The sequence below is a fragment of the Cherax quadricarinatus genome, chromosome 73 (genome assembly GCF_038502225.1).
Source record: "Cherax quadricarinatus isolate ZL_2023a chromosome 73, ASM3850222v1, whole genome shotgun sequence".
Lineage (NCBI taxonomy): Eukaryota > Metazoa > Arthropoda > Malacostraca > Decapoda > Parastacidae > Cherax > Cherax quadricarinatus.
The window spans coordinates 227542-249925 of NC_091364.1; the positions used below are offsets into that span (position 1 = coordinate 227542).

The 22384-nt window shown below is 38.5% G+C and overlaps 1 protein-coding gene across 5 annotated transcripts in view; it reads right to left on the reverse strand.

Annotated features, from left to right (window-relative positions):
• mmy (UDP-N-acetylglucosamine pyrophosphorylase mmy) overlaps positions 1–22384 on the reverse strand; it is a 266724-nt gene that overhangs the window by 227533 nt on the left and 16807 nt on the right. For 4 of the 5 annotated variants that reach the window (XM_070100495.1, XM_070100496.1, XM_070100498.1 and 1 more), the window contains one exon: positions 16639–16729. The exons of the other annotated variant lie outside the window; for it this stretch is intronic. The gene's annotated coding sequence lies outside the window, so the exon portion shown is untranslated. The remainder of the gene's footprint in view (positions 1–16638; positions 16730–22384) is intronic. 5 annotated transcript variants of the gene reach the window in all.

Below are 22384 nucleotides of genomic sequence, written 5' to 3' on the forward strand. Positions count from 1 at the left end.
GGAATAATCTGGAGAGTGAAGTAGTAGAGGCAAGTTTCACACATAGCTTTAAGAAAAGGTATGATAAGGCTCTAGGAGCAAGGAGAGAGTAACCTAGTAGCAGCTAGCAAAGAGGCAGGGCCAGGAGCTGTGACTTGACACTATACATGCCACTCAAAGAACGTTTATCCCGTATAAAGAAATTAGATCAAATAGAAATGATCCAAAATGGATGAATAATAGGCTGAAATATCTACTAGGGCATAAGAAGGGAATTTATAGGCATATCAAAAGAGGTGAGGGTCATCTTTTGAATCAATATATTGACATTAAGAGGGATATTAAAAAGGGGATAAGAAAAGCTAAAAGGGACTATGAAATTAAGGTTGCTAGGGATTCAAAAACCCAAAAAGTTTTTTCCAGGTCTATAGAACAAAAGTTAGAGATAAGATAGGTCCCCTTAAAAATAACTATGGGCATCTTACTGGCAAAGAGAATGAAATGTGCTCGATTTTAAATAATTATTTTCTCTCGGTTTTTACACAGGAAGACACTAACAATATTCCAGTAATAAATTTTTATAGTGGGCCTGAAGAAGATAAATTATGGAACATCACAGTCACTAGTGAAATGGTTGTGAAGCAGATAGACAGACTGAAGCAAAGTAAGTCGCCAGGTCCTGATGAGCTTTTTTCAAGGGTTCTTAAGGAGTGCAAAATGGAACTCTGTGAACCATTAACTATTATTTTTAATTTATCTCTTCAAACAGGTGTAGTGTCTGATATGTGGAAGATGGCTAATGTAATTCCTATTTTTAAAGCAGGGGACAAGTCGTTACCATCAGATTACCGCCCAATAAGCCTGACCTCAATTGTAGGCAAATTACTAGTCAATTATATCTGAAATTATAAGAAGCCATCTCGATAAGCATAGTTTGATTAATGATACTCAGCATGGATTCACAAGAGGCCGTTCTTGTCTAACTAATTTATTAACTTTCTTCAGTAAAGCTTTTGAGGCTGTTGATCACAATAAAGAATTTGATATTATTTACTTAGATTTTAGTAAGGCTTTTGAAAGAGTTCCACACCAAAGACTGTTAACCCTTTGAGGGTTTTCGTCGTACTAGTACGTCTTACGCGTAGGGGTTTTTGACGTACTAGTACTCATAAATTCTAGCGACCTCAAATCTAGTGGGAGAAAGCTGGTAGGCCTTCATATGAAAGAATGGGTCTATGTGGTCAGTGTGCACAGTCTAAAAAAAATCCTGCAGCACACGGTGCATAATGAGAAAAAAAAAACTTTTTCCATTTTTTTTTAATAAATCAGCGACTTTGCAGTGTATTTTCGTATAGTATTTATTGTTGTATTCTAGTTTTCTTGGTCTCATTTTATAGAATGAAAGACATATTACTGAAATTGAGATGATTATGACTGGTTTTACAATGAAAGGTGCCTTGAAATTGAGCTCAAAGTAGCAGAAATGTTCGATTTTTACCAAACTTCAAAAGTAAACAAATCGTGCCAAGCGTGCAATACACGTCAACTGGTGAGTCTAATATTCTTTCACAAGTGCACCAATAATATTTATACCATTTTTTACACTAATGCAGTAGTCTGCATAACAGTAAATCTTATATTTTTTGTGAAAATAAAAATTCAAAGTGGAAAGCAAAAGAATATAAGAGGGGCCTTGAGACGTGACTAATGACTAGAGGAAATGTCATTTTAGTGCCAGGAATGTCTTTCTTGTTTATTCTGGACCCTATTCCGAAATTGGCATCTTTTGAAATTTGTGTGAAATTGGCAAAATTGCTAAATTCTGACCACTGTACTGGATAGTTGAATTTATAAATGGGTGGTTTCTTGCACCCATTCGATAGAAAAAATGGAGTTCTAGCGAAATATTCATGTTTTTTGTCGACTAGTACAGTGAAATTGGCCGAAAATGGGGCTCAAAGTGGGCAAAATCGCCGATCCGTAAACATCGCCGAGACCGCTAACTTTATTATTATTTTTTTTTTTATCACACCGGCCGATTCCCACCAAGGCAGGGTGGCCCGAAAAAGAAAAACTTTCACCATCATTCACTCCATCACTGTCTTGCCAGAAGGGTGCTTTACACTACAGTTTTTAAACTGCAACATTAACACCCCTCCTTCAGAGTGCAGGCACTGTACTTCCCATCTCCAGGACTCAAGTCCGGCCTGCCGGTTTCCCTGAATCCCTTCATAAATGTTACTTTGCTCACACTCCAACAGCACGTCAAGTATTAAAAACCATTTGTCTCCATTCACTCCTATCAAACACGCTCACGCATGCCTGCTGGAAGTCCAAGCCCCTCGCACACAAAACCTCCTTTACCCCCTCCCTCCAACCCTTCCTAGGCCGACCCCTACCCCGCCTTCCTTCCACTACAGACTGATACACTCTTGAAGTCATTCTGTTTCGCTCCATTCTCTCTACATGTCCGAACCACCTCAACAACCCTTCCTCAGCCCTCTGGACAACAGTTTTGGTAATCCCGCACCTCCTCCTAACTTCCAAACTATGAATTCTCTGCATTATATTCACACCACACATTGCCCTCAGACATGACATCTCCACTGCCTCCAGCCTTCTCCTCGCTGCAACATTCATCACCCACGCTTCACACCCATATAAGAGCGTTGGTAAAACTATACTCTCATACATTCCCCTCTTTGCCTCCAAGGACAAAGTTCTTTGTCTCCACAGACTCCTAAGTGCACCACTCACTCTTTTTCCCTCATCAATTCTATGATTCACCTCATCTTTCATAGACCCATCCGCTGACACGTCCACTCCCAAATATCTGAATACGTTCACCTCCTCCATACTCTCTCCCTCCAATCTGATATTCAATCTTTCATCACCTAATCTTTTTGTTATCCTCATAACCTTACTCTTTCCTGTATTCACCTTTAATTTTCTTCTTTTGCACACCCTACCAAATTCATCCACCAATCTCTGCAACTTCTCTTCAGAATCTCCCAAGAGCACAGTGTCATCAGCAAAGAGCAGCTGTGACAACTCCCACTTTGTGTGTGATTCTTTATCTTTTAACTCCACGCCTCTTGCCAAGACCCTCGCATTTACTTCTCTTACAACCCCATCTATAAATATATTAAACAACCACGGTGACATCACACATCCTTGTCTAAGGCCTACTTTTACTGGGAAAAAATTTCCCTCTTTCCTACATACTCTAACTTGAGTCTCACTATCCTCGTAAAAACTCTTCACTGCTTTCAGTAACCTACCTCCTACACCATACACTTGCAACATCTGCCACATTGCCCCCCTATCCACCCTGTCATACGCCTTTTCCAAATCCATAAATGCCACAAAGACCTCTTTAGCCTTATCTAAATACTGTTCACTTATATGTTTCACTGTAAACACCTGGTCCACACACCCCCTACCTTTCCTAAAGCCTCCTTGTTCATCTGCTATCCTATTCTCCGTCTTACTCTTAATTCTTTCAATTATAACTCTACCATACACTTTACCAGGTACACTCAACAGACTTATCCCCCTATAATTTTTGCACTCTCTTTTATCCCCTTTGCCTTTATACAAAGGAACTATGCATGCTCTCTGCCAATCCCTAGGTACCTTACCCTCTTCCATACATTTATTAAATAATTGCACCAACCACTCCAAAACTATATCCCCACCTGCTTTTAACATTTCTATCTTTATCCCATCAATCCCGGCTGCCTTACCCCCTTTCATTTTACCTACTGCCTCACGAACTTCCCCCACACTCACAACTGGCTCTTCCTCACTCCTACAAGATGTTATTCCTCCTTGCCCTATACACGAAATCACAGCTTCCCTATCTTCATCAACATTTAACAATTCCTCAAAATATTCCTTCCATCTTCCCAATACCTCTAACTCTCCATTTAATAACTCTCCTCTCCTATTTTTAACTGACAAATCCATTTGTTCTCTAGGCTTTCTTAACTTGTTAATCTCACTCCAAAACTTTTTCTTATTTTCAACAAAATTTGTTGATAACATCTCACCCACTCTCTCATTTGCTCTCTTTTTACATTGCTTCACCACTCTCTTAACTTCTCTCTTTTTCTCCATATACTCTTCCCTCCTTGCATCACTTCTACTTTGTAAAAACTTCTCATATGCTAACTTTTTCTCCCTTACTACTCTCTTTACATCATCATTCCACCAATCGCTCCTCTTCCCTCCTGCACCCACTTTCCTGTAACCACAAACTTCTGCTGAACACTCTAACACTACATTTTTAAACCTACCCCATACCTCTTCGACCCCATTGCCTATGCTCTCATTAGCCCATCTATCCTCCAATAGCTGTTTATATCTTACCCTAACTGCCTCCTCTTTTAGTTTATAAACCTTCACCTCTCTCTTCCCTGATGCTTCTATTCTCCTTGTATCCCATCTACCTTTTACTCTCAGTGTAGCTACAACTAGAAAGTGATCTGATATATCTGTGGCCCCTCTATAAACATGTACATCCTGAAGTCTACTCAACAGTCTTTTATCTACCAATACATAATCCAACAAACTACTGTCATTTCGCCCTACATCATATCGTGTATACTTATTTATCCTCTTTTTCTTAAAATATGTATTACCTATAACTAAACCCCTTTCTATACAAAGTTCAATCAAAGGGCTCCCATTATCATTTACACCTGGCACCCCAAACTTACCTACCACACCCTCTCTAAAAGTTTCTCCTACTTTAGCATTCAAGTCCCCTACCACAATTACTCTCTCACTTGGTTCAAAGGCTCCTATACATTCACTTAACATCTCCCAAAATCTCTCTCTCTCCTCTGCATTCCTCTCTTCTCCAGGTGCATACACGCTTATTATGACCCACTTCTCGCATCCAACCTTTACTTTAATCCACATAATTCTTGAATTTACACATTCATATTCTCTTTTCTCCTTCCATAACTGATCATTTAACATTACTGCTACCCCTTCCTTTGCTCTAACTCTCTCAGATACTCCAGATTTAATCCCATTTATTTCCCCCCACTGAAACTCTCCTACCCCCTTCAGCTTTGTTTCGCTTAGGGCCAGGACATCCAACTTCTTTTCATTCATAACATCAGCAATCATCTGTTTCTTGTCATCCGCACTACATCCACGCACATTTAAGCAACCCAGTTTTATAAAGTTTTTCTTCTTCTCTTTTTTTAGTAATTGTATACAGGAGAAGGGGTTACTAGCCCATTGCTCCCGGCATTTTAGTCGCCTCATACGACACGCATGGCTTACGGAGGAAAGATTCTTTTCCACTTCCCCATGGACAATAGAAGAAATAAAAAAGAACAAGAGCTATTTAGGAAAAGGAGAAAAACCTAGATGTATGTATATATATATATGCATGTGCGTGTCTGTGAAGTGTGACCAAAGTGTAAGTAGGAGTAGCAAGATATCCCTGTTATCTTAGCGTGTTTATGAGACAGAAAAAGAAACCAGCAATCGCTAACTTTGCGAGAGCATAATTCCGTAAGTTTTCTATCAAATTTCAAACTTTTGGTGTCGTTATGATCGGGAAAAGATTCTCTATCTTTTCATAAGAGAAAATAATTTTTTTTTTTTTTAAATTTGGCCGACCCTGAGAACGAGTTTCGGAGAGGGCCTGTCGACCCTCAAAGGGTTAAAGAAAGTGGCAGCTCATGGCATGGGGGAAAAGTGCTCTCGTGGATCGAGTCATGGCTCACAGACAGGAAGCAGAGTGTGTCCATAAATGGGGTTAAATCCGAGTGGGGATCTGTAACAAGTGGGGTTCCACAGGGATCAGTCTTGGGCCCGTTGTTGTTTATAATATACAGTGGACCCCCGCTTTACGATCAGCTCCCAATGCGACCAATTATGTAAGTGTATTTATGTAAGTGCGTTTGTACGTGTATGTTTGGGGGTCTGAAATGGACTAATCTAATTCACAATATTCCTTATGGGAACAAATTCGTTCAGTAATGGCACCTGAACATACTTCTGGAATGAAATAATATCGTAAACCGGGGGTCCACTGTATATCAATGACCTTGATGAGGGTATTACTAGTGATATGAGCAAATTCGCCGATGACACAAAGATAAGTAGGATAATTGATTCAAACGTAGATGTTAGGGAACTTCAGGAGGATTTAGACAATCTCTGTTCTTGGTCAGAAAAGTGGCAGATGCAGTTCAATGTAGATAAATGCAAGGTTCTGAAGCTCGGGAGTGTCCATAACCCTAGCACTTATAAGTTAAATAATGTAGAACTTAGTCATACAGATTGCGAAAAGAACTTGGGGGTTATGGTGAGCAGCAACCTTAAACCAAGACAGCAGTGTCTAAGCATACGTAATAAGGCAAATAGATTATTGGGATTTATATCAAGAAGTGTAAGCAACAGAAGTCCAGAGGTTATACTGCAGTTTTATACATCATTAGTAAGGCCTCACCTAGATTATGCAGCTCAGTTCTGGTCTCCATATTACAGAATGGACATAAATTTGTTAGAAAACATTCAGCGTAGAATGGCCAAGTTAATACATAACATTAGAAATCTTCCTTAGGAAAAAGATTGAAGACTCTTAAATTACATTCACTTGTTAGACGATGAATGAGGGGAGACATGATCGAAGTGTATAAGTGGAAGATGGGTATTAATAAAGGGGATATTAATAAGGTCTTGAGACTATCTCTCCAAGAGAGAACCCGCAGTAATGGATTTAAATTAGACAAGTTTAGATTTAGAAAGGACATAGGAAAGTATTGGTTTGGAAATAGGGTAGTTGATGAGTGGAACAGTCTACCTAGTTGGGTTATTGAGGCTAGGACTTTAGGTAGCTTCAAATTTAGGTTGGATAAATATATGAGTGGGAGGGGTTGGATCTGAGTGGGACTTGCAAATGAGTGGATAGAATTATCAGACCTTATTTCTTGGGGAGCATTGAAAATTGGGTTGGGCAAATGTTTTGTTAGTGGGATGGATTGTAAAGGACCTGCCGAGTATGGGCCAACAGGCCTGCTGCAGTGATCCTCCTTTCTTATGTTCTTATGACCCCTACAATCACATATAGGTGAATACACACACTCTCGACCCCTGCAACCACAAATAGGTAAGTACAAATAGGTGGGTACACATACACTAGTTTCACTGTCTGCTAGTCACTCGGTCTGTCTAATGACTGACTCACTTTCTCTTTCAAGCATCAGCTATCACAAGTCTCACTGTTTGTCTCACTCTTTCATTCGTAAAAACAAGCAGACACAATCAGTTGGGACACTACAAACATACCTGTTACTGTAGATACAGAGGTACTGTAATCTACACACACATCAAAATACAACAAATGCCTCACATTTTTTGTAAAATGTTATGAGTCCTAAAATAACACAAAAAAGGGGCACTACACCAAGTGTCTATCGACAAGTGCCTTTGACAACTAGTAATTACTACACACACACACACACTAATGATGTCCATGCTGGCTGATAGGGGTAGAAGAGGAGACATGTAGTTTCATATAAGATTATTAAGAATATGAAAGAATAAAGACTAGTACCTGCATCAAAGACAACAAGAAGAGCCCCCCCCTCCTCCTATATACACTGTAATGACAGTGTGCAGTTAGTTATAATTGTTATGATGAAGATTATAAACTCCAAATGCTCTAGATGGTTAACATGTTAAAAAGTGATAAAACAAGAATACAAATATTTATTTCCCATTAAGTTGCAAAGGTTGACACACATTACTTTATAATGGTGATAACTTACATGGAAAAGCCTCTAGTGATGCAATACACTTCCAAATATTACTATTATATTAAATTCATGGGGAGAGCACTAAGTCCACAGGAGCCATACAGAACTTGGGGAATGAAAGGCAGTCTGATTATATCTAAGGGGAGGATAAGCACAACTCCTTGGATCAAAAGCCCCCTCACTGGCATCCATGCACTTTCGTTGAGGGACTGACATTTCCCAGACCGGTACTATCCACAGTGGAGATAAGAGAACCTACATCAAGATATACTCCACTCATCCCTTCATTCAGCCTATCATCATAACGGTCATTTTCTAACACTATCAGTTCATGCATTTCTGACTAGTCTATGTTACCAAACCTTCCCAATCAATCAATTGCCCGTTGTTAAAAAGAGAGCAACTCCTCCCTCTTATGTTCCTTTACGTTAGGTTAAATTACATCGTTGCTTTAATAATGTTAGATAACAAAGATTTACATAATTTACTGCAAATAAGTATAATCATCAATAACTACATAAACAGGGAGTATGTACCCCACTTTAATAGTGACAGAAATGAAAGGACCCAAGTACGATTACCAGGTTGGGTGAGACATGTGAGCGAGTCTCCTAACATCTGCTGCCCATGTTAACCCAGCAGTAAAAAGGTCTCTGGATGTTAGCTAATTGTTATGAGTAACTTCCTAGGCAAGGTAAAACAAATGGGCAAGTCTCCTTACACCTACTGCCCCTGTACACCTAGCAGTAAATACGTAGATACCTGGGTGTTAATCAACCACTGTGGGTAACGATATTCACTTTTGTGAATATCGCCTACAAACCTTTGCAGAATGTTTGGAACATCATCTCAATAACCAACCATACAATTTTGATCATACTGGTCTCATTTCAAAGATTGGTGAACAATTTTGTATGGAAAATGCAACTTTGCTCATTATGCACTTTTTGCTCACTGGCAAATACATTGGTTTTCTTATCAACACCACATGTGGGCAAGCCTCCTCACACCTATTGCCTCTGTACACCTAAAAGTAGGTTGTAACTATGATCATAATTTTTAAAGAGGTGGACCGGTAAGCCAGCAGAAAGCCTCCGTCAGATGATCAAAAGCTCCAACGGCGGGTCATCATCTGACCTGCGTCAGGAAACGTTTGTTCTGTTTCCTGACGAAGCTTATCTAACCTAACCTAAAATTAAATAAGTACTGTACCTGGGTGCTAATCCACTGTTGTGGGTAGGAGGCTGTAAGGTGGTAGTGTACCTTAGGGCATGTGTTTGAAATTAGCTAAATAGGACAGTAGCTCTTAGCCTGTACAGTGAAACCTCAAATTTCAAACTTAATCCATTCCAGGAGCTAGTTCTAAATTTGAAAAGTCTGAAAATCGAAGCAATATTTCCCATGAGAAATAATGGAAATACAATTAATCCATTCCAGAATCCCAAAAATATTCACAAAAAAATACATTTTATAGAGATTAATTACAGTTTTACATACACACAACAAATACTATAGTGTTCAATTATGTATATAAATATAAAATAACATTTTTACTTACCTTAATTGAAGATTGGTGATGGCATCTGGAAGACAGGGAGGAGGAGAGAGGGAGTTGGGGTTAGTGTTTGGAAGGAGAATCCCCCTCCATGAGGACTTCCCTTCTCTGTCTTTTAATGCCACTAGGACCAGCTTGAGAGTCACTGGACCCCTGTCTCACAAAATAACTGTCTACAGTCCTCTGTTTCTGTCTCACAAAATAACTGTCCACAGTGCTCTGTACATCCTGGCAAGCTCAACAAGTCTCACACCACTTTCATACCTCTGTATTATTTCCTTCACATCAATGGTGTTTCTCAATTTCTTTACCACAGGGGTACCACTAGCAAGTTTCTTTGGGCCCATGGTAGCTTATTTCACAGTCCCACAAGCACTAAACACAATTAAATAATCGTAAAATGTTTGAATGAGAGCGCAGGTTAGTATTCACTCAAGCATAAACAAAGCCAGACTGGCTCACAGCGCCTGCGCGGGGACACAGACAGAGCGGGCTGGCAGACAGGTCCGGTACCCGGCGGTCCGAAAATAGGGGCGCATTCGATAATAGGGACAGTTGGTTCGAAAAAAGGGTTCTATTTTTGAAACCAAGATGTGATACATTTGAATTTTGAGGTTCCACTGTATATTCAACTTTGTAAAAGAAAGAGGGGAAAAACACATGATGGGTAATTCATTGGAAATCAAGTGTTGATTATAATGAAGTAAACAGGCTGCTTTAATAAACATCATGGCTCTTCAGTTTACACCTGTGCTCTGTACATACTTATGCTATACACCTGCATACATATGATGACTCAGTAATTGTTGGGCATGTACATACTGTGCTGTACATTTGCCCACACACCTGAACCTGGTATTTACTCATGTTTAACAATCTACACAAGCCATCCTCCAAAACTTTCAGTGTTCAAGAGAAAATGAATGTTCTAAGGTAGTGCAACATGCTCCAAGCTGCCAAACATACTAAACCACCCATTTGTTTATTACATTATTGCTGGTCAATTATATGCCTAATCTGAGAAAAACAAACATTATATTTCTGTAGTATGCCAGATCCAGACTCAGAGAAATTGTAACTGAACATGAATGTAATTAGTACAGTACATACATTTAAAAAAATAGGTAATTGTATTTGAACTTTTAGATTAAAAAGTAAGTGTAATTGTAACCAACTAGTGTCAGGCTTATAACTGCTTAAATTATTTCATAAAACTGGGGTATTACGATGGGTTAATGGATCTGGATCTGGATCTGATGACCAGAGCTTTGGTAAGATGGGTAAGGAAGAAGGATGGGTAAGGATGGAAATATTGGAAAAGGGTGGGAGGGGGGGGAGAGGTAGGATATAAAAGGTAAGTGGCCCAACCACTTTGGTGCAAATTAAAAAGTGTATGTGATTTAATAAGATATTCTTTAAGAGGTATAATACTAACCCATCAGAGTCACATAGATATAATAGATATATAACTACATGACTCTGAATTGGTAGTAATTATACAAGTTGCAATTGCATTTTTTTTTTTTTTTTTTTTTTTTTTTTTTTCGCAGTTGCACAACAGATATTTATACGACAGGAAAGGCAATGATTTTCTGGCCAGTTTATAAGTTCGTGACAATAGCTTCTTAATGGTGGTGTCCAACAATAGTCAATAGCATAATTTTACATTAGAAAGTTATTTAAGATGTCTCCCTAATTGGGGGCGATGATTTTCTCAGTATACATAGAAGGGTTCTGGTGGTATCCAATCTTCTTCGTCAGGTAAGTTACTCAAAATCATGGGTCGAGGGTAATCATCTTTATGAATAAAACGACGAACCCTCTGTGGGAGAGTCATTCTTTGAGTCCTGTGAGGCGGAGTATTGATGGTGTAATCGGTGGTATTTATCACTTGTATAGGATGTTCTCTATCTGGCATGTATAGTTCTTGCATTGTATAAAGTTGTTTCTTTTTTAGAGTGTCAATGCGTACATTTATGGCAGTAATGTCTTGCTGTGTGTGTAAATCTGCCATTTTAACTCTGTCTCTCCTCCTGGTATCGGTAATAAAGCGAAGAGCTCTATTCTGGACCCTTTGTAACCGTAGCATGTTGGTCTTTGTTGTTAATGACATTGGGACACAAGGGTATTCAAGTATAGGTCTTATTATCATTTTATACAGATGTTTTTTGACATGTTGAGGGGCTTGATTGAATCGAAAGAGTCTGCTAAGACCGGCTTTGGCTGTGTTGATCTTTTTAGTTACATGAGATGTTGAGTGGAGCAGCCTGTCTATTTCATATCCCAAGATCTTGTTAGGGTTTTTAATGGCTACAGGTGTACCTCTGATGGAGATACCCCCTTTATCTTCGATGGTTGATGCAAAACATCCTATCGTGCTAACAAGGACCTTGTCAGGATTAGTCATAATTCTCCATTTCTTCTCCCAATTAGATGTTCGACGAAGTTCAATATTCATTTTTTCTATGACTCTCTCATACTTGTATTTTCCTGTTACTGGAGTTGATGAGACGACATGAATAACATCATCTGCAAACTGTGTCACAATTGTGTCATTAAACTCTGGTTGAGGAAGGTCATTCACATAAATGTTAAACAGAAGTGGACTGAGACAAGAACCTTGTGGGACACCAGCCGTCGGTATAAAAGGTTCTGTCGACTTGCCATGAAAGGTGGGAATGATTTTTCTTTGAGTTAAGAAATTATAAATTACTCTGAGAAAAGTCCAGTTATGGTCTGGTAGGTCAATGAGTTTGTATATAAGGCCATCATGCCATAAGCTATCAAAAGCTTTATGAACATCTCTGGTGGCAATTAAGGCAAGATTGCCCTGCTGTTTTAGACTTGCTACAGTGTCAAAAATAACATTTATTGCATGATTGGTACCTCTATGTGTTCTAAAGCCAAATTGTTTTTCAGTAAACAAGTGATTAAACTCCATATAGTAATTCAATCTGTTGGAAATGACTTTCTCAAGAACTTTTCCAGTGACTTCAAGTAAAGATATAGGTCTATAGTTCCCAGGTTGGTGGATATCTTTATTGGGCTTAGCAAGAAAGATCATTCTAGCAGTCTTAAAAACAACTGGAAAATGTCCTGAGGCCAAGATGGCATTAAAGACATTTACCAAGGACTGTTTGCAATTTCTAGGTAGGTACTTTATTTGTTTCATTGTTATTCCAGAGAGGCCAGGGGCTCTATTTCTCATTCTTCCAATAACCTGACTTATCTCTAGTAATGTAATAGGTCTAGTAAGCGGGTGGGTATCTTCAAGAGTTGAAGTATCGATGGTAGGTAGTGGTTGTAGATCATCCAAGTTCTCATCTCTCCATTCATTTACTAACTGATAATGATTATTATTAAATTGACGACTGTTATTGTGAGAGAGAATTTTCTCCCATACATCACCCATCAAATTAGCCTGGTCCTGTGGATCGTCAAGTTTAATTTCAACATCTTCATCATCCTCATCAGTGAAGGTATGAACTAGGTAGTTAGGAGCCTTGTGCTTTGCCCCTAAAAGTTGTCGGATCTTACTCCAAAATTTTGCTGGTTCACGTTTATATTGATTAGCTTGAAGAACTAGAAATTTCCATATGTCTCGTTTGTGTTGACTAATCATGTTAATTAATTCGTGCCTTAATCGGTGCAGTGTAGCTGCTGGTGGTTGTCGTGTTTGAAGATGCCTTCGACATTCTGCTTGATAATTTCTTAAAGTGTCTCTAATTTCTCTAGTAGGTTTGTATTGTTGGTATATCTTTGTGGAAGCTAATTGGCAAGTTGCATTGGCAGCTTCAATTATTCGATTGTGCAGGGACCTGATTGCATCATCAATTGCACTGGAAGGTAGATTTTCCAAAGACACAATTTCATCTTCACCCAGATATGCCCTGAAGGGGTCAAATCCTAGGGTGTTAAGATTGCGTTTAGGAGTTACAGGTATTCTAAATGGAGAAGTTTGTAGTTGTATTATAACAGGGATATGGTCAGATCCTACATTTCCACCAGGAGATATACGACAGTGAAAGATGTCACAGTCTCTGTTTGTCAGTACGATATCTGGTGTTCCTGGATGAGGTCCGATGTACGATTTGAAGAATGGGCCTTGAAATGACAAGTTTCTAGCTGTCATGATATTAAAGAGTTGTTTTCCTTTTAAATCACCCAGTGGAATACCAGCTCCACAGTTAAAGAGGGCAGGGTGATGAGCATTAAAATCTCCAGCTAAAATTGTTGGAATATTTCTGCTTAATATCCTATGTAGAGGAATTGACTCTATATATGGCTGTCTCGGGGGAAAATATCCAGTTCCTATTACTAGTTGTCCATGCGACGTTGTTAGTTCTATTGCAAGAATGTTATCTTCATCCACATGAATATTTTTAAATGTATATCCTAATTTAACCAAGATGGCTACACCACTAAACGGTCCTCTCGATTTTTCAACAGTACAGTATCCACGTAATTTAATATGTTGATCAACTCTTGCAGCTGTCTCGTTCAAAAGTATAACATCGGGATTATAGTTATGTAGTTCAACCTCAAGAAGGTAACGGTTATTAAAGAAATGTTTAACATTAAGTTGGAAGATTGTAATCCCCATTATTTCTTATTCTTCGATCGTACACTGCATTCTGAACGCCTGCAAGTAATGTCATGTGTTGTATCTACACTATTCCTGCTGGACTCGTCAAGGGGAGGAGTTAATGACAAAATGAAAGCACTGCAAGTATATGTCAAATCGTACATAACTTTGCATTCAGATGTGACCCTTGTTGCAAGTGAATCTGAGACTAAGTGTGTGAAATTGTCCACAAGGATGAATTATCCAAATCTAAGACAAATGCTCTCTTCAGCTGGAGGTAAACACAAATCACACACTAATGAACTAGAAAAAGCTTTGAAAAAGTATATATAAGAGAACTGTGCTCCATCTGACATACATCCCTTGGCCTACAGAAGGGATTCTCCTTAAGATAAGATTTTGTTCGTATTTTTAACCTCGATGGGTTAGCCACCCAGGATAATCCAAGAAAGGCAGATGATCTGTCTTATTTCTATTGGGGTCCTCAATCTTGTCCCCCAGGATGTAACCCACACCAGTCAACTAACACCAGGTACAGTACCTACTTGCTTGCTAGGTGAATGGGACAACAGGTGTAAGGAGACATGCCCAATGTTTCTACCCTTGCCAGGGATCGAACCACAGACATTCAGCATGTGAAGTGAAAGTGTTGCCTACCAGGCCACAGGCCACCTTCAAAGATGTTCCTTCTGAAGAAATGTGCAAGAAAAATGGACTGCACAGCCACTTCAGCATCATCAAGAGTATTTTGCACTGCAGGAATTTTTTTAATCCCAGTAAAGCATAGCTAGGGCCTGCAACTCTCTGCAAACTTCTCCATATTAACTACAACCAAGAAACTTATAAGTGCCTTCCATGCTTTAATCTTAATGAACTGTAATGTGCAAGTGGCTGTAATCTGAGTAATTGTGTATCATTCAAGTCAATATTAATTTCATTATTTTACATGCTGTGATGTAACTCATTTGCAACTTTCTGCAACAATTGTTCTAATTTTGTTCAGGTTACAGGTGTAGTTTTCTTTTGTTTAAGTTGTAGTGAAAGAAAAATATTATAAACATTTTGTCTTAGATCTAACAAAGTACATTGTGTGAAAAGAAACTTGTCCAGTTATTTGTAATCTTTCTGTATATTTGGCTGATTTCATGTAACAAATTTAATGCATATGTTATCCATCCGTTTGCCTCTGATTGAAAATATAACTAGTGGAATTCTTGTACATTGTTCAAGCATGTACATTTAAATAAAAAAATGAAGCAAGATGATTGAATATTATTTTGGACACTGAACAGTGATTTCAACATTAGTAAAACTTGAAGTAATTGAGGAAAATAATTCAATACAAAATATAAAGCATAGTAACTGTAATTTTCCATTTTTCCTGATAAGGTAATTATAAATGCAATTGAAAATCTGGAAGAAAAATTGAAAACATAATTGAAAATCTGGAAGAATAACGGAAACTGTCACTGAATCATGTAATTACTTCAAGCCTAGTTAGATCAGGTGAAAATGAATGAATGGCACTTTGTAGAAAATCGCACACTCTGTTTAGAAAAGTGGTTGCTTTACAAGCCATTCCATCCTGGAATATAAAGCACATGCACAATCTCTGCCAAGGCCATGGCTTGGCAAGTTCTCATCATCTATAACTTTCCAGCATTCATTATACACGATCTGGGGCTCAGTGGCAGAGCAATTGGTTCACAACTGAAAATATCCAGGTTCAATGCCCAGGTGGGTCAATATGTATGGCAAGTCTCCTTTCACCTGTTTCCCATGTGTACCTAGTAGTAAATGGGTACCAGCACTTTAGTCAGCTGCTGTGGGTAACATACTGAGCAATCCTTTTATACATGTTACCCATTTTCACCTAGTTGTTAACCCTTAAACTGTCCAAACCTAGAGCTACGTTCACGTGCGTAGCGCTTCGATTGTAGATCTACATTTTATTTTACATGCTTTCAACTTTGGCACAATAAGCCTGAGTTGCCTAGACAAGAGAGAATGAGTCTGTGCACTCAGTGTGTGCAGTATGACAAAATTTGAGGATGCCGGGAAAAATTCTCTTTCATTTAAAAAAAAAAAAGTTTTTTTTTTTTCCTAAAATACACAGAGCGGTACACACATCAACGCTGATCTACGTTTGGACAGTTTAAGGGTTAACAGGGATCTTACTGTTAATCGAATGTTGTGACTTCTTCTTGAAGGAGAAGGGAGGGGGTAAGAAACATGGGTAAGGCTTCTTACACCAGCTGCTCCTGTTCACCAAGCAGCAAATAGGGACCTGGGTGTTGTGGGTTGAACACACTGCCACTGAGAAACTAGTGTAGTCAGTGTTGTGAGAAAATAAGAGTATGTAATATACACTGTAAATGCTAAGAGGCACATTTCATTACCCTGATATAATAGATGAAGCCATTACTTGCACCCTGATACATAATAGTACATATACTGGTGCTTCTAACTACTTCTACTACTACTACTACTACTACTACTATTACCACCATTACAACAACTGCCTATCCTACTAAGCTAATTTCAATGCCATGTCCTAAAGTACACTACCACCTTACTGCATAGTTACCTGTATATGGGGGCTCACTTCACTCCAACAACACACAGTACAATACTACACTCTTTTAGTTATCTTTTAACAATAAATCCTAACTTCAATTTAACAAACTCAAGATATTAAGGTTTGGATGACATTAAAAGAGCAGTCAAACACTCACCAAAGGAACACAGGACAAGTTGAGTCAGGTTGGGTCAGGTCAAGTCACAGATGTGTCACCTCTGGTCACCCACCCTCATGCCTCCATAAATCTAAGAAAGTAAAAACAATAGAATACATAATAAAAACAATATACTCTATGTTTTATTGAAGATATGGATGCTAGCTAATTCATAGAACAAGTCAAGTAGTACTCTCCACAGCCAGAATTGACATGGAGAAGCTCTAAACACGTAGCAGTCATAAAATGCTTGAGAAATGGGAAGTAATCGGGTTTAACCCAAGGGAACACAATATATATCCAATTTCTTGGAGCAAAAACCTTTCATCGGCATCAAAGCATTCCCCTTTCCTTGTAGAGTACAGCCTGTTTTATGCACACTAAAATAATGCTACTGGTGAATAAATCATTACTCATCGCACAATATTTAATGGCAAGGGTGACCTATGACTCAGTAAACAATGAAAATGGACACCTTAACTCACACCAGACAAATGTCAGAGTTAGCAGACTTGGCCCAATACTTCAGAAGACAACAAGACACTACTATGGACAAAATATGGAATTATACTTTTGTCTATTTTGCCCAATAATTAGAGCATTTGTCCGGTCAGTTTTTGTCCAAAACTGCCGAAATCTGTTAATGAGAGGTTTACTGTACTGTAATTCATAAAATAAAAAATAAGACATTGTAATTGTCTAGTTTTAAAAGGGTGAGTAAAATTTATTTATGAAGTTACAATATGTATAATATAAGGCAATATAAATCACCTGAAGAATAATTCAGTAAATATGGATATACTGTACATGTAAGAAGTTAAGTGCAGTGATTGCTCAATGTAAAACTCTCAGTTTTTTATTATTATTATTATTATCACACTGGCCGATTCCCACCAACAGCACGTCAAGTATTAAAAACTAGTCGAGGCAAAATTTTTGCGTTAAAATGTATTGCTAGTCGGATTTAACGTTAGACGATGCCATCGTTGGTCGAGGGTCCACTGTACTATAATGACAGCAATACTGACAATATAATACAACTGTAATAATAATAACTGATAATAAAATAAGAAAAATTAATGATAATATACTACAGTATTTCTTCTTCACCAGAGCACTCCCCACTTCTCAAATATTTGTTTACTGTACAAATCACTGGAATCATCTGGTTATTCACTATTTTTGACAAAAAGTTCCTGTGGAGAAAAGACATGCTGCAACAGAAGCTTCAAATGGGACAATATTTCCTTCTTTAGTAAGACAATGACTGCAGAAGAGTCAGAGGTTTCATTGCACACTGTTTCACCACAAATTGGCTTTATCAGGTACACAAAATGTGACCTAAAATCACAACTTTTACTGTACACAGTCATACCCCACTTTACGTCATTTTGGCCTATGTCAAATTCACCTTTACACCACTTTTCTAGAGTAAATTTCAGTTCAGCGAACTTCATTAAGTCCAACTTTATGTCACTCAGCAACGTCACATATGTCATAACTTTTTTAATGGCATTCATTATTCTTTAAAAAAATATGATTAAAATGTATTTTTAGCATTCTTTAAGGTTTAGCAATACAGCCTCACTTCACTTAACGACAGAGTTCTGTTCCTAAGACCACGTCAGTAAACAAATTCATTGCTAAGCAAAGAGCATACTACAATGGTAGTGGGTTTATGATAACCATCTTTGATACTGTTTTAATGTCACCTTTGCACCATTTCTAACATTTTTAGTATATTTTTAAATGTTTATACATTAGTGTACTGTATACTGTAATAAACAGAATAGAGGAAATCAGCTCTAACATACATTATTTAGGTACTGTTATGGAGTACTGTAAAAAATATATTTATATAAAATAACGCTCCATATATAATGTCATTTTCCATATAGTATACTGAAAGTGGACGTGTATTATTCCATGAAAGCAAACGCACTTTATTCCTATCGGTCAGGCAGTGACCAGGACAGGAGCAGATGAGAGGTGTGCAGTTCAGTACGAGACGGGTAGTGACAGGGGTAAAGTCATCATGTTTGGGCAGTAGTTTGAGTAGGTAATTTTGGTATGGTTTTAGGTCCTACCATAGGTGTTTGTGTTTAAGTGCTTTCATGTTTATTTGTAAAGCCCTAGTATGCAGGGGCCTGTGTTTTGGAGAGTATTTAACTTTTCCACCATAGGCTAAGTAGTCTGCAGGAAGGGGTGTCATGGAGCCTCCCTGTTCATAAATGTTCATTTATTTTGTTTAACTCATTAGTAGCAGTATGCTAGTGAGCTAATGTGAACTGGAGTGTGGTGGTTTTTTGTAGTAGTTATAAGTTGTATATTAGTTACAGTGGACCCCCGGTTAACGATTTTAATCCGTGCAAGAGGGGTAATTGTTATGCGAAATAATCGTTATGTGAATGAATTTTCCCCATAAGAAATAATGGAAATAAAATTAATCCGTGCAAGACACCCAAAAGTATGAAAAAAAAATTTTTTTACCACATGAAATGTTAATTTTAATACACACAAACTGAAAAAGGCATGCACACTTACATGACACTTACTTTTATTGAAGATCTGGTGATGATTGATGGGATGGGAGGAGGGGAGAGCATTATCTTCTTACTGTTTAGAAGGGGAATCCCCTTCCATTAGGACTTGAGGTAGCAAGTCCTTTTCCGGGGTTACTTCCCTTCTTCTTTTAATGCCACTAGGACCAGCTTGAGAGTCACTGGACCTCTGTCGCACAACAAATCTGTCCATAGAGCTCTGTACCTCCCGTTCCTTTACGATTTGTCTAAAATGGGCCACAACATTGTCATTGAAATAGTCACCAGCACGGCTTGCAACAGCTGTGTCAGGGTGATTTTCATCCATAAAGGTTTGCAGTTCAACCCACTGTGCACACATTTCCTTAATTTTTGAAGTAGGCACAATGGATTCCACAACTGGCATAGGCTTCTCAGGGTTAGCCCCAAACCCTTCAAAATCTTTCTTAATTTCCATACTAATTCTCACCCTTTTTACCACAGGGTTGGCACTAGAAGCTTTCTTGGGGCCCATGGTCACTTATTTTCCAGAAACAGCACCGAAAACACTGTAATAATACGAAATATTCCGATTGTATGCTTGGATGTTACCGCGGAGGCTGGCTGGTAAACAATGCCACCGGCGGAACATGTGAGCGCGTCTCGGAAGAAAATCGGTAAGCGGGTTTTTAAGCGGTATGTGAGGCAAAATTTTTGCAATTAAAGTAAGCGGTATGCGAAATAATCGCTATGTGATGCCATCGTTATGCGGGGGTCCACTGTACTATTAATATAGATATATGTATTTTTATATATATTTATATATATTTATTTTTATTTTATTATCACACTGGCCGATTCCCACCAAGGCAGGGTGGCCCGAAAAAGAAAAACTTTCACCATCATTCACTCCATCACTGTCTTGCCAGAAGGGTGCTTTACACTACAGTTTTTAAACTGCAACATTAACACCCCTCCTTCAGAGTGCAGGCACTGTACTTCCCATCTCCAGGACTCAAGTCCGGCCTGCCGGTTTCCCTGAACCCCTTCATAAATGTTACCCTGCTCACACTCCAACAGCACGTCAAATATTAAAAACCATTTGTTTCCATTCACTCCTATCAAACACGCTCACGCATGCCTGCTGGAAGTCCAAGCCCCTCGCACACAAAACCTCCTTTACCCCCTCCCTCCAACCTTTCCTAGGCCGACCCCTACCCCGCCTTCCTTCCACTACAGACTGATACACTCTTGAAGTTATTCTGTTTCGCTCCATTCTCTCCACATGTCCGAACCACCTCAACAACCCTTCCTCAGCCCTCTGGACAACAGTTTTGGTAATCCCGCACCTCCTCCTAACTTCCAAACTACGAATTCTCTGCATTATATTCACACCACACATTGCTCTCAGACATGACATCTCCACTGCCTCCAGCCTTCTCCTCGCTGCAACATTCATCACCCATGCTTCACACCCATAAAAGAGCGTTGGTAAAACTATACTCTCATACATTCCCCTCTTTGCCTCCAAGGACAAAGTTCTTTGTCTCCACAGACTCCTAAGTGCACCACTCACCCTTTTCCCCTCATCAATTCTATGATTCACCTCATCTTTCATAGACCCATCCGCTGACACGTCCACTCCCAAATATCTGAATACATTCACTTCCTCCATACTCTCTCCCTCCAATCTGATATCCAATCTTTCATCACCTAATCTTTTTGTTATCCTCATAACCTTACTCTTTCCTGTATTCACTTTCAATTTTCTTCTTTTGCACACCCTACCAAATTCATCCACCAATCTCTGCAACTTCTCTTCAGAATCCCCCAAGAGCACAGTGTCATCAGCAAAGAGCAACTGTGACAACTCCCACTTTATGTGTGATTCTTTATCTTTTAACTCCACGCCTCTTGCCAAGACCCTCGCATTTACTTCTCTTACAACCCCATCTATAAATATATTAAACAACCACGGTGACATCACACATCCTTGTCTAAGGCCCACCTTTACTGGGAAATAATTTCCCTCTTTCCTACATACTCTAATACTGACTCAACAGACTTATCCCCCTATAATTTTTGCACTCTCTTTTGTCCCCTTTGCCTTTATACAAAGGAACTATGCATGCTCTCTGCCAATCCCTAGGTACCTTACCCTCTTCCATACATTTATTAAATAATTGCACCAACCACTCCAAAACTATATCCCCACCAGCTTTTAACATTTCTATCTTTATCCCATCAATCCCGGCTGCCTTACCCCCTTTCATTTTACCTACTGCCTCACGAACTTCCCCCACACTCACAACTGGCTCTTCCTCACTCCTACAAGATGTTATTCCTCCTTGTCCTATACACGAAATCACAGCTTCCCTATCTTCATCAACATTTAACAATTCCTCAAAATATTCCCTCCATCTTCCCAATACCTCTAACTCTCCATTTAATAACTCTCCTCTCCTATTTTTAACTGACAAATCCATTTGTTCTCTAGGCTTCCTTAACTTGTTAATCTCACTCCAAAACTTTTTCTTATTTTCAACAAAATTTGTTGATAACATCTCACCCACTCTCTCATTTGCTCTCTTTTTACATTGCTTCACCACTCTCTTAACCTCTCTCTTTTTCTCCATATACTCTTCCCTCCTTGCATCACTTCTACTTTGTAAAAACTTTTCATATGCTAACTTTTTCTCCCTTACATCATCTCTTTACATCATCATTCATTTATATATTTATATATATATTTATATATATCTATATATATATATATATTTATATATATTTAAATATATTTATTTTTATTTTGTAGGTAGTAGGTTGGTAGACAGCAACCACCCAGGGAGGTACTACCGTCCTGCCAAGTGAGTGTAAAACGAAAGCCTGTAATTGTTTTACATGATGGTAGGATTGCTGGTGTCTTTTGTCTGTCTCATAAATATGCAAGATTACAGGCATGTCTTGCTACTTCTACTTACACTTAGGTCACACTACACATACATATACACATTTATTTATACACACTCATCTGAGTTTTCTTTGATTTTATCTTAATAGTTCTTGGTCTTATTACTTTTCCTTTTATATCCATGGGGAAGTGGAATAAGAATCTTTCCTCCGTAAGCCATGCGTGTTGTAAAAGTCAACTAAAATGCCGGGAACAATGGGCTAGTAACCCCTTTTCCTGTAAAGATTACTAAAAAGAATAAGAAGAAGAAAATTGT